General features: G+C 47.5%; 1 long non-coding RNA gene across 2 annotated transcripts; it reads right to left on the minus strand.

Moving 5' to 3' along the window:
* Nucleotides 1-10655: 10655 nt before the first annotated feature.
* On the minus strand, nucleotides 10656-12798 carry LOC112605381. 2 transcript variants are annotated; one of them, XR_003115401.1, is made up of 4 exons: nucleotides 12347-12798; nucleotides 11477-11585; nucleotides 11220-11289; nucleotides 10663-10926 (listed from the first exon to the last, which is right to left on the minus strand). It is a non-coding gene; the product is annotated as an uncharacterized LOC112605381 (long non-coding RNA). The 2 variants fall into 2 exon arrangements; XR_003115400.1 differs by lacking the exon at nucleotides 11477-11585 and having other exon boundaries at nucleotides 10656-10926.
* Nucleotides 12799-13594: the final 796 nt, after the last annotated feature.

A 13594-nucleotide genomic window follows, 5' to 3' on the forward strand; every position in this document is an offset into this window, starting at 1 on the left:
TTTTTTTTTTTTTTTTTTTTTTTTTTTTTTTTGAGACAGAGTCTCGCCCTGTGGCCCAGGCTGGAGTGCAGTGGCCGGATCTCAGCTCACTGCAAGCTCCGCCTCCTGGGTCCACGCCATTCTCCTGCCTCAGCCTCCCGAGTAGCTGGGACTACAGGTGCCTGCCACCTCGCCCGGCTAGTTTTTTGTATTTTTTTTTTAGTAGAGACGGGGTTTCACCGTGTTAGCCAGGATGGTCTCAATCTCCTGACCTCGTGATCCGCCCGTCTCGGCCTCCCAAAGTGCTGGGATTACAGGCTTGAGCCACCGCGCCCGGCCAAGAACATGTTTTAATAGCCCTGTATCTCTCAATAAGTGCTACAGAGAGACAAAGGAGAATAAGGGTGAGAGGAAATATTTGAAGGGAGGTTGCCTAAGAATTTTCCAGATTTGAGAAAAGCTGACAGGCTTTGAGTTGAAAAAGCATACAGAATAAGTAAAAACAAACACACATTTCACATGAATGTGAAACCACAAAACATCAAGGAAAAAGATTATAGTTTTAGGCTGGGCACGGTGGCTCACACCTGTAATCTTTGCACTTTGGAAGGCCAAGCCTGGTGGATCACCTGAGGTCAGGAGTTCGAGACCAGCCTCACCAACATGATGAAACCCCATCTCTACTAAAAATATAAAAAATTAGCCAGGCATGGTGGCAGGTGCCTGTAATCCCTCCAGAGGCTGAGGCAGGAGAATCGCAACGGGGGTCCCCACGTTTATCTCCACAATGTGAAAAGAAGTATTAAAAGATGAAGAGATAAGAACTAACATTTGTGGAATGTATGCTTTGTGCATTGTATGGGCTGCTTTGCATATATTTTCTCAATTTTCCCAACAAGGGCACAAATATCATTAGCTGCACTTTAGATGTGGAAAGGGAGCAAAAGCAACTTAACGTGTGAGTTGTTTCTCTTATGGAAGAAGATTGAGGGATAGATGCCCCAGGATCCTAAACACATGACTCCTGCCCTCCTTACAGCCACCCCCAAAATGTTCTCCAAGGTTGTAAAATGCCCCAGGATGATGACAGCAATAACAGCAACAACAACATAACAGTAAATATTTAGCGACTGCTGAGTATGTACTATGCACTATACTATGTCTATAAACACAATGATAACCTCCATTTCACAGAAAGACAAAAAAACTGGAGATTTATAGGGGTTATGAGATTTGCCCAAATTGAAGCCTATAAGACGACAGAGGTGAAACTGCAACCCAGGTAATTTGACTTCAGAACCCAAAAGTGTGACCACCTGCTTAGTTAGGGTTGGATCCCATGTGACAGAAAAGCCCAATAGAACAGTGACTTAAATAAGACAGAAGTTTCTTTCTTTCTGAATTAAAATAATGCTGGAAGCTGACAATCTAGGGCTATTTGGCAGTTTCTCAATCCTCTGGATCCAGCTTATCACTCTGTCTGACGTATGTACCTCATCCTCCTGTTCTAAGATAGATGATAGAGTACCGGCCATCACAACTGCATTAGCAAGAGAGAGAAAAAGGCAAGTGATCAAACATTACCTGTCTTCTAAGGAGGTTCCCAAAAAACCACCAGTGCCAGGCATAGAAAAACTTTATTCTAGTTGGGCCTTTGGTCCCACACTCATCTCAGTGAGTTGGGCTAGACCAAGTATGAACCCAGGACAGACAGGCCTCAGGCCTAGATTCGGACAAAACAGGCCAATGATGTCACTGTCCCCTTTCCACAAGACCTATCTTGCCACAGATGCAACAAGGGAAAATAAAGAAGTCTCTAGAAGGGATGGGAAACAGAGAGAGGAAATGGACCTAACTCAGGGGCCCAGCAGACATCTCCTCCCCCTCCCACAGTGGTTTTTGTTTTTGTTTTTGTTTTTAACAGATGAAGTCTCACTGTGTTGCCCAGGCCGGCCTCAAACTCTTGGGCTCAAGGAATTGTCCCACCTCAGGTTCCTAAGTAGCTGGGACTACAGGCTTGTGCCACCATGCCCAGCTACCCCCAAGTGTTTAAATATGTCTTTTAGTAAAGGTGGGAAGCCTTTGGGATTTGAACCAGGGTTGACTGACCCCAAATCCCATGTTCTTTCCAGTATACCACACCATCTCTCTTTTTTTTTTTTAATCAACATTATTATCCAGTAGTTATTCAAATACATACAGGGGCCCAGGAGGTGAAGTGGCACAGATGTTTCTAGAGCTAGGGAACTGCTCCCAGGGCCCCTGCCACACCACCCAAAGTGAAATAGGTCAGCCCAGCCTTTTCCCCATATGAAATTATTTCCAGAAAGAAAAATCCGCCAAGAGACAAGTGCTGCCAAGAGTAGGGAGAAGAGATGGTGTATTGGGGCCACATGGGACACTTCTGGCACTGCCCATACCCAAAAGATAACAGAGGAATCATATACATGAGGAAGGGACATCTTCCTTCACAGCCTCCATCCCTAGACATTTATTCGGAGAGAGCGTGTCTCTGTCCTCCGGAACAGAAAGGTGCTGTACTGGTCCTGCTGGTCTTCCTGAGAGGAGCCATGCAGAGACAAGCCTCTCCCCAGTTCCACCCCTCCTCCTTTGGGCACCCCTTCTCCCCACACATCAAATTAGCCTGAGAGTCCAATCCAGAATGCAAGGAAAGGAATGCAGGCAGGGAATCTCAGAGCCTGTCCCCACTGAGCTTATCTCCCTCGGCCCCCACCCCCCCATCTCAGGCTTGCTCCCCCTTGGTAGAGTTCAAGGCAGGCTTATTTCCTCCAAGGTTGTCACAGACCAATTTTCTAAACTGCATGAAAACAGAAAACAAACTGAAAATCAGACCCACCAAAGCTCAAGTCTCAAGAACAGCTTGGCAGGCCTGAGCAACGTGCTAACAATTTCATGCTGTTTTAAGAGTTTCTAACTAAGCAACACGTACCAATAACCAGATGTGCCTCAACACCGGAAGAGGAGAACATGGGCTTCTAGGGACAGAGACTTAGAAAACAGGAACACACTCATCAAGAAACACAGCTTCCAAGCATGCTAGGCCTGGGGTTAGAAGGGAGGCTGTCTCCATTGGCCTGGATATGCCAAACTCACACTCATTCAGTTAAGTTGCAGATATTTTGATCAATGCCTGCTTTGTGCAAGTCACTGTGCTGGGTACTTGGGATACCACATAGATGCTCAGAGCCTGTGCAGGACAAAGTCAAGGGAATAAAACATAATCACAACACAATGTTATGCTCTGAAATGGAGAAGAGAAGCCCAGGAGAAAAGAGCTGATTCAGGATGCTTCTTAGAGAAAATTTGATTTCATTTCTTTCAATATATACATGGAACACTTATTATATGCTTAGGATACAGAAGGGAAAAGTCAGGCATAATTCTATCTAATAGGGAAAGCAGTAGTCATCAAATAAGTGAATAAGAGCTGTTGACTGTGCCTGCAGCAGGTGACTGGAGTATTTACTCGGCACCCACCGCATGCAGGCCGCTGGAGATGGGCTCAGCATAAACGCTCACCAGCCAAGAGCCACACAACCTTTGAAGCAAGCCAGACCCACCTCTTGCTTACAGGCATATTATGGCTTGTGAATGGGTCTAAATTTCCCCATGAGATTAATCATCTCCAGGTCTCTGTCACCAGGGCCCCCATCCAACTCTGAGATGACCACTGACCACTGTGGCTGGCAGAGGCCAGAGCCCTGGGCTGTAAGCTGCCCCATGGGACCATCCCCATGGAGTGGGGTTGGGGGTAACCCAGGACAGAAGGGTTCTTTAGACTTATATCCCATTATTTTGTCTTACCACCTGCTTGCAGTACACAACAATATTTTTTAAAGCCTTAAAATTATTGTGAAATAACACATTCATATTGCCTTTGAGGTTTAAACTTGTTAACTTGATAAATATAAACATGTAAGTTATAACATGATTTTGTAATGTAACACTATTTTGGCAATTCTTCTTTTTTTAAATATACTTGGAAGTAAAAAAATAAAAAGTAGCTAGCCTGAATTGGCCTCTCCTGGCCTGAGAGGTCGCTCCAAGTCAGGAGTCCTCCTTTGCCTCAGGAAGTCCCTGGTTCCTAGCAAAAAGTACATTAACTCAGGCTTACTGCTGTCCTAAAGCCAGTGGCCTTCTTTATGAGGCTGTTTTTGTCACCTGTTAACTTGTTTATTGCACCAGTTGTGGAGTGGGGAGGGGAGGATAGGCATGAAGGTCACAAGTAGGTGGGAATTGCACACCTCAGGCCTGAGCCTCTCCTTGGTCATTATTTTCCCAGAATGACCTCTGGGTGGATAGAGGCTGAGGGTACAAAGCCCTCCCTGAACTAACACATGACAAGCCAGCACAAAAGAACTGCAAACAGGCCCCCCCTAATTAATGGGTTTGCTTAGAGCTGTTTCCCTGTTTAGGGACTTCATCCCAATAATTGCAGGCTCCATAATCATTAATCAGTCACCACTACTTTTCTGGGTGCCGACCACAAGCCCAGCCCTGTTCCAGCAACTGCGAGGAGAGAAGAGCAGAGAACAGGAACTCAGATTTATTAAGCGCCTGCCTTACTCCGGGCATTGTGCCAGGGGCTTAGTTTGCATAAGCTTGTAAATCCTCACGATGATCTGGAGAGGAAAGCATTATTATCCCCCTTGTACAGATGAGGAAACTGAGTCTCAAATTAACTAGCTCAAAGTCATCAGCTTGTAAGTGAGAAGCACAATTTGAACCTGGGTCAGGCCAACTCACAAGACTTGGTTCTTGCACTCTGGAAGGTAAGAGACTAACTGCATTAGTCTGTTCTCATCCTGCTACAAGGAACTGCCCACGACTGGGTAATTTATAAAGGAAAGAGGTCTAATTGAGTCACAGTTCCACCGGGCTGGGAGGCCTCAGGAAACTTACAAACATGGCAGAAGGGGAAGCAAACGTGTTCTCCTTCACATGGTGGCAGGAAGGAGAAGTCCCAAAGGGGGGAAAGCCCCTCATAAAACCATCAGATCTCATGAGAACTCACTATACTGAGAACAGCATGGGAGTAAGCACCCCCATTATTTACCTCCCACCAGGTCCCTCCCATAACATGTGCGGATAATGGGAGCCACAATTCAAGATGAGATTTGGGTCGGGACACAGACAAACCATATCACTGTTCAAAAAGGGACAAGAGCTCAAGCCGGGCTCTCTGGACCATAGGAGCCTAGAGAGGGCAGGGGACAACAGGGCTGAGATCCCAAGAGAAGACTTCTCAAAGGAAAGGCAGCACACACTAGGCTCTGAAGGGTGGAGAGGATGGCACACATTTAATAAATTGTACTCGGCACTTTCTCCAACCACTAAGTTCAGGTTTGGAAAGGACTGTGGAATTTGTGCCTCACTTGTGGGCCAATAAACATTTAGTAAAATGTCCAAGGAGGACATGTAGAGACACACACACACATGCACACAGATCCACCTTGGCAGCTCCAGATAGAGCCTGGAACTGGCACAATGAGAAAGGACTTCAGCAGGCAGCAAGTTACTGGCATCAGACACCAGCAGAGATTAGGGCGAGGGCCAAACCGAGAGGAGGAGATGTGGAGTCAGCAGGTTCTGTGACCACCCTGGACCTGGAAGGTTGGCAGCTCCCTGGGAATGTCTCATCCAAGTGCCCAATTTAGACCTTACCCCAGAACTTGAGAAATGCCAGGGAAGAGGAGAAGAGCCAGGAAATGATGATGAAGAGCAGGGACTCACCGAGAACTGGACCCTCTCTCCTTTCCTAGTCATTCCAGCCACAGCCCCAGCTCTGAGCTCCCACTTCTCAACCCCCTAAACAAGACACTAGTTGGGTATTCAGACCCCTCAGCTTCACGGGAAGTAATGCACACAACACAAGCCTGTGAGGATTCACCTATCAATCTCTCCTGGGTGCTGGCTCTGTCCACATGAATGTCTCCACCAGGCAGAGACTCAGGGCTCTCAGGCCAAGCTTGGGCCTGGTTAGAGGTAAACATATGAGAGCCAGCCAAGATCTGGCCAGAGGGGCTCATGCCAGCCCAGCCCCAACTGGGGTATATGTGCCAGCCTGGGGGAATCCCACAGGACAAGCTGTTCTTTCCTAGAGCTCGGATAAGGATGTGAGCCTGACCCCAGGGGTCACCCAAGCCCATCTTCCATGGCTCCCAGGGCCTAACACATTGTCTGTATGACAGTCCACAGCACATTGATTTTGCCAATAGGCTGTGACTCCGGATTAGGTTCCAGAGTGAACTGCTGGCCTGGAGACCCAAGTCAGCTCTTTTTCACCAGCTAGGCCACTCAGCCTTCTGGAAAAGAGCCCTGTGGTCTTGGAGAAAAGGCATGGAGGTCTGGGCCCTGGCTGAGAACCTACAAGCTAAACCCCAAAGAGTCAGCAAGGCCCAGACCCATTATCAGTCAGGATACCTCACCTGGAGACCCGCCTCTCACTCAGATGCCCCAGCCCTAAGCAAAATCTGCATGAGGACCAACCCTCTTAGACTAGGGGACCTTGCACATAAGAGTTGAGGCTTGTCCTGTCCTGGAGCTGCCCCTCCCATCACCTGGCTTCTCTCCCAATCTTCCACAGAGCCTCTCACTATTCCTGCCCTAAATGAAGTGGCCAGAGAGGCAAAAGGCCCATTTATCTTTTTAATTGACCACCAGATACCGACGTTCTCTGGAGAGCCCTCCCACACCACATCTAGATTGCCTGTGGGAGAAGATGTTCTGGAAAGACCATCAGGAAGGAGGCACAAGAAGACAGAAAACAGAGAAGGAGACAGAAGAGCCTGGATTTCCCAAGCTAGAATCCCAGAAGAAACACAAAAACCAAGTCTGTGACCGTCAGGTAAACGACAGCGCTTTATTATTCTGGGAAGATGGTGGTGTCAGGAGGGAAGTGGGGAGGACTTACAACAGTAGATATTCTAAGTGAGAGCTCCTCCTGGGAGGTCTGCCAGCTCTCCCAAGCCTCACCATGCCTGCAGGGCCTGACCAGCAGAGGAGCCTCACAAAGGGGTCCTTTAGAACATCAAGAGAAAATTGGCCATGGCTCCAGAACCTGGCCCAGCCCATTTTCCAGCCTTCACGTGCCCTCCTGAGCTTTTCTTAAGGCTAATGGGTTCGGATACTGCTTCAGGACAGACCAGCACCAGCTTTAGACCTTTAGAAGGATAGGCTGGAGGGACAAGCCAAGGGTACCTTTCCTGATCATCCTGCATCTGGCTGCACATCCCCAGCTAAGTAACCAGCAGTGGTGACCTCCCTCTCCCTCCTTCTCTAATCTTGCACTTCTGTCTGGCTGTAGCTGTGCATCTCTTGCTGGCAGCTGGCTCTTCCCCACTTCTCTGCCTCCCTTTCTCCAGGACCCTTCACACTCTGAAGCCTGTGAACCAGAAAATCTGAGACAGGTCTCAGTTAATTTAGAAAGTTTATTTTGCCGAGGTTGGGGACGCGCCTGTGACACAGCCTCAGAAGTCCTGACAACATATGCCCAAGGTGCTTAGGGCACAGCTGAGTTTTATACATTTTAGGGAGACAGGAGACATCAATCAACATATGTAAGAAATACATTGCTTTGGTCTGGAAAGGCGGGACAACTTGAAGCAAAGGTAGGAAGACTTTTCCAGGTCACAGGTGATACACAAATGGTTACATTCTTTTGAGTTTCTGATTAGCCTTTCCAAAGTAGGCAAATCAGATATGCATCTATCTCAGTGAGCAGAGGAGTGACTCTGAACAGAATGGGAGGCAGGTTTGCCCTAAGCAATTTCCAGCTTGAGTTTTCCTCAGTGATTTTGGGGGCCCAAGATATTTTCCTTTCACAAGCCCGCAGGGAATGAGCTGTTCTGAGTTGAACAGAACGGGAAACTGCACTTTTGACTCTGAATGTATTTCAATGGAGCAGCCTCTGCTGAAAGCTGGGTTCAGACACTGAACAGCCGCTTCAGGGAGATGTGATGGTTGCAACTTGTGAACCGTGCTTTCCTTTCCATTCCCTTTTCTCTACATTTGTCTGATTCACCAGCAGCTCAACACGTCGCCTCCAGCCCATCAAGGCCCTTCAGCCTCCTTTCTCTTGGGCATAAATTGCGCAAGCAACAACAGGAGAGGAGGGTACTCCAGAGGAACTCCCAGAAACCACCTCACCACCAAGGACTGCAGGTGAGCCCGGCACAGTGAAGTTCAAGGACATTGTCCATAGGCATGGAGTCACACACACACACAAACACTGGGGCTAGTTTGGGGACGCTGAGCAACACCTGTAGAACACAGGTGAAGTCCATGGGTAGCTGTCAGAATCCTGTTCTCAGCCGGGCATGGTGGCTCATGCCTGTAATCCCAGCACTTTGGGAAGCCAAGGCAGGAAGATCACCTGAGGTCAGGAGTTCAAGACCAGCCTGGCCAACATGGTGAAACCCCATCTCTACTAAAAATACAAAAATTAGTCTGGCGTCATGGCAGGCGCCTGTAATCCCAGCTACTCAGGAGGCTGAGGCAGGAGAATCGCTTAGAACTCGGGAGGCAGAGGTTGCAGTGAGCCAAGATCACAACACTGTACTCCAGCCTGGGTGACAAAGCGAGTCTGTCTCCAAAAAAAAAAAAAAAAAATCCTGTTAGAATCCTGTTCCCTGTTCTACCTGGGAACAGGATTCCAACAATCACCCACAGACTTCACCCCAAGACGGCAAGAGCCAGCTCAAGGCCTAGAGAAAGCGCCACTCACAGGGCAGATTTTCTGAGAATTTAGGGTTGTGTATGGAAGAGGGTTGTCAGATAAAATACAGGATACCAGGATAAAACTGAATTTCAGATAAACAACAAATTTTCTAGAATAAGTACGTCTCAAATATTGCATGTGTCATACTTATGCTAAAAACATTGTTTATCTGAAATTTGAATGTAATTGGGTGCCATGGGTTTTTATTTGCTAAATCCAGCAATTCTACAACTACCCGACTCCACAGTCATGTTAGAAATGATGACAGTAGCACAGAGTAAAAAGAACAAGAAAATTGCAATCAGCTCACCTTTTGCTTATCCCTCAGGGTCTTCCTCTTGGTCCTGGGGCTCCCAAGTTCTGCACCAGAACCTCTCTTGCCTCCATCCCACCTGACCCCTTAGCTGCTCTGAGCTCCTGTGGCCCAGGTGTAGGCCAGTGCTTTTGTCTCTTAACTCAGCTGCATTGAGGTTGAATTTTTCAAAAGGAACTTTATTAGAAAACTAGAGGAGCATATAAATATCTGAATTCATAAAAAAAAAAATCGTAGTTATCACACGTAAGGAGATTAAATATCAAAGCCCTGGGAGCTAAGTCCAGCCATGGTCTACTCGGTTTTTTTCTCCGAATGTTACTGGATCCATTGACTTGCAGTGAGGGTTTTTAAGCTGGCTGTACCTTCAGTGAAGCCGAACCAACATTCCGGAAGAGAGGCTCCACTGGCTGCATATTAGAATCACCTAGGAATCTTTTTGCCACCTATCCTAGACCAATTAGATCAGAATTTCTAAGAGTAGGTTTGGGCATCGGGATATTTAAAAGCTCCCCAGGTGATTCTAATATGTATCCAGGGCTGAGAACTCATGCACATTGGAATCACCTGAAAACCTATTAAAAAAATTGCTTGCCTCCCACCCTCAGAAATTCTGATTTAATTGATATGAGGTGTGGCCTGGGTATTGGGATTTTTAAAAGCTCTCCAGATGATTTTAATGTGCAGTCAAGTTTGAAAACCCCAGCTCCTCACACTTTAACAGAGTCCAAATCTCCGGGGGATTTTACTAAACTGGAGATGCTGGGGTGGGGCCTGAGATTCTACATGTCTAACAAGTCCCAGGTGATAAGATGCTGCCGGTCTTCATACCACACTTTGATTAGTAAGGTCCTAGATCAATGGGTCTCACGACTGGATATACAGTGAAATTACCTAGGGAGCCTTAACAACTACCTCAGCCTGGGCCCCACCCCAGAGATTCTGATGTAATCTGGATGAGGTGGGGTCTGGACATCAGGATTGTAAAAGCTCCCCAGGTGATTCTCATATGCAGCCAAGGTTGAGAACCTTGGCTGTAGACCAACATCTAGGCGTCATTTTACAAGTGGCTCTGTGACCCCCAGTGGGGAATACCGCTCTCCACAAGCCTTTCTGACTCACCTCCGTTCCCTGCCCCAGCTGGCAGAAGATACTTTCTTCTCCTGCCTCAGAAGGCCATGCCCTCTAGTAAAAATTCCCTTTCTCCCACTCCGGGCTGAAGAAGGCCTCTAATTCCCAGCTCAGTTGCAGAAGAGAGATGATTGCCACAATACCCTGAAAGCACTTCTGGTCAGGCCTGCCCATTTGGCCTTCCTCAACTTTACCTCTGATTATCAACCGTTCCCCCTGCTCAAGCAGTCTTCTCTAAGGCCGCCTCTGCTAGAGCAGCCACGGGCCACAGAGAAGTACGCTTCACCTGCCAGTCACAAGCAAAGAAGAGAAGTTCGGTGCTTTGACAGAACACTATCAATCACAGGTGCTGAGCCAGTTTCATTACTTAGCTGTTCCCAGGCCAGTTAACATACAACCTCTCCCCTCTCCTACCTCATCCTTTTGAAATGGAGTTGTGGTGACGCATGAAACAAGATGTGGCCTGCAGAGAACCAAAGGGAAAACGTGAAATTAATGAAATTATGACTCTACTTTGGGGTAATTTCCATGAAATTATTTATGAATATTTTCTTTCCCTAAGGGGTGGCCATAAATCTCATCTTTAATGCATCTTCATTCGTAGCTGTCATCTTCTGATGGGCCTGCATCTTTTGTTGGAAGTTGGATGTTGTTGGTAGAAATGTTAAGTCCACGTCTTAGGTGTACGGAGTTTGTATAAAATATGAACTCTAATGTGTAGAATTTGCAGGTCGCTGAAGTGTCACAGTCTACTGAAATGGGTCTGGAATCAATAAGGTACACATCAAACTCAATTGTATTTCATTTTCACTGCTACCTAGAGGAAAGCCTTGCATGGCCCTACTCGCATGAAATTAAACATGAAAGCCCATCTGAAGTGTAGAAGCAATACTTAAAATGACCTGTAAATAGAGCAAAACATGGCAGCCCAGCCCATCGCAATATTATCGTTCATTTCTCTTTCCATAGTGGAGGTGACAGCCCCCATAAGAAAATCGGAAGAGACACAAGCACATTGCAGATCTAAAGGAGAGCTAAGTGTTTTCAGTTACACACCAGCAGGGCTTCCCTCTCTGCACAGCCCTGGAGTCTCTTCCAAGTGGAAAATCACACTCTGTCCTTCAGCCTGAGAGTGAAGAGAGAAGGCAAGTAAAACAAGGACCTCCTGAACTTGGCCAGCACTCCACCCCTGCTGCCCCCCACCCCACCCAGCTCAGTTCCTTGGCCAGTGAGATAATGGAAGGTTCAGCCCTTGCAGCTGACGTGGGGTGGGGAGCAGACGCCCACTCTGGGCACTTCCAGCTGACACTGACCTTTCAGTCATGGAAACATTCCCCAGACCGACACTAATCGGGGGCACATCTGGTGTTTGGACTGCATCCAGATGGGGGTTTGTGTTAGTCGAGTCAGCATGATAACCCGCTGGGGAGGGCGGGAGGGGAGAGGACACAGCAGCTGAGAGCAATCCCCATCCTTGGCTGTGTGAGGGAGAGGTGGTCATGCTGTGGCCAGTGAGTCATAGACTAGAGACCACCTAATCCCTGTCCACCCCTGCTCTCCCTGCTCCCTCCAAAGGAGGACAAAACTGGATCCACCCAGAAAGGCAACTCGCCAGAGTTGCACAACTGGTCAGCAGCAGACTGCGATCTCAGTGTCCCGGGAAACGATCTCAGTGTCTCATCCACTCTATTGCACTGCCCACTTTCTACACTCTCTCAAAGTGTAGCGTGTTATTTCAGGATAAAATACATGCTAAGGTGATGAAAAGAGTCCAGCTGTTTCTTCTCTTTCACTTCCTCTGATTTGTAAAAGTATAGGATGATTTTCCAAGACAGTGACAAACCACCGTCGCTCCCACCCATTCCACCCACCCCAATTCTTTCATCATAGCTTCTTTTCTGGATTTGGAAGAAGAGGCTGCCCTTTCTGACTGTTTCATGGACTTTGTCAGAAATCAACACAATGTCTTATCTCCCATCCCTAGAACGAGCAACTGCAATTGGGAATAAGACTTCATAGTATCGAAGGTCCAGCTACACAGGTCAGGAATGACAAATGGTCTTGGCCAGCTCTCAGCCTCTGCCTTTACAAAGTCTGACACCTGTTGCAGTCACGAATTGCACTGCTAAAGAGGTAATCAAGCAAACCAAAGCTAGGATAAAAGGGATTATGTCTCCACTCACCCACACAGAAAGAAGGCTGTCTCCAACTGCAGAAGGAAGTTCTTTCCATGGGCCCTGGAGCACCCTCCCCACTTGTGGGCACCATGGTTCAAGTCTGCCCCAGTGATCCTCTCCTGTATAAACCTCCAGGTCTAGATTATGGAAACCAGGAATCTCATCCAGCTGCTCAAATAACAAAGAAGTTAGCAGGATCTTCTGGTATGAATAATTGTAACTGCAGAGATCTATTCAGCCTTAACCCTTTGCTATAAACCTATAGAGAAACAAGGAAGCAACCCAGGTAAAAGCAAGACAATGGTCAGTGGTCAACTTCCCAAGGTAGGTTTCAGCTTCCACATTAACTAATCAGCTTGCAGAGCTTGCAGCACCTTCTACATCCAGCCTCTAGACAAAGGGCAACTATCATCCACCAACCGATTTTGTCCTCTTCTGGAAGAATCAGAGAGGAAAAATGTCTTCACTTCATTTCTCCTACTGTCCTCAAGATCACCTCCCTCCCCAAACCCCTCACTTCTGTTGTCCTCTCTAAGAAATATGCTTTATCCACTCCAATGGGCAGGACAGTAGTAACTGAGACAGGAGAATGACCCTCCTCCTTGCTTTAGGGAAGTTATCAGTTCCACCCTCCTCGGGAAGCTCTATAGTCTCTGAGAAGAGGCTCACAGACACCATCACTCTACCTAAGCCAGTTAGGTCCTCTGCTGGTGCCAGCCTCTTTTTTCCCCACCAATGAGTTGGTACAAAGCCATTCCATGTTCCATGCCAAACCAGTTATTCGCAACACTCATCAAAATCCGCCTCTGTCCACTAACTCAGCACTCCTGCTTTCCTAGCATAGCCAGCCTCCCTAACACCCTGACATCCTGGCCTTCAGCTTCACTATTTACATCACATGAGAGATTTGGGTTTTGAAAGCCCAATTCCCTCTGAAGAAAGTATGCAGATGATTCATCTTCTCTGAAAAAACTACCCATCCCAGGCCTTGATATCCATGCCAAAAAGTTCCTGAGGTGGGGCTCGGAGAGGACAGAGTGGGGGAGTTCTGTTACATGGGAGAGCACTGTCTCAGTTTCCAAATGAAAAAGATGACACTCTGTTCTTGGGGCACTGCTTTGCTAGGGTGTCCTGCAGAAACTAAGGAAGCTTCCGTCCTGGAGTCACTGTGGACACAGCCTTGGATCACCGTGGAGCCTCAGACCACACTGACTCCTCCCTGTCTCCGTGTCTAACCCCCTCTCACATAGAGAG

Source organism: Theropithecus gelada, chromosome 13, assembly GCF_003255815.1.
Source record: "Theropithecus gelada isolate Dixy chromosome 13, Tgel_1.0, whole genome shotgun sequence".
NCBI classification, from domain to species: Eukaryota; Metazoa; Chordata; class Mammalia; order Primates; family Cercopithecidae; genus Theropithecus; species Theropithecus gelada.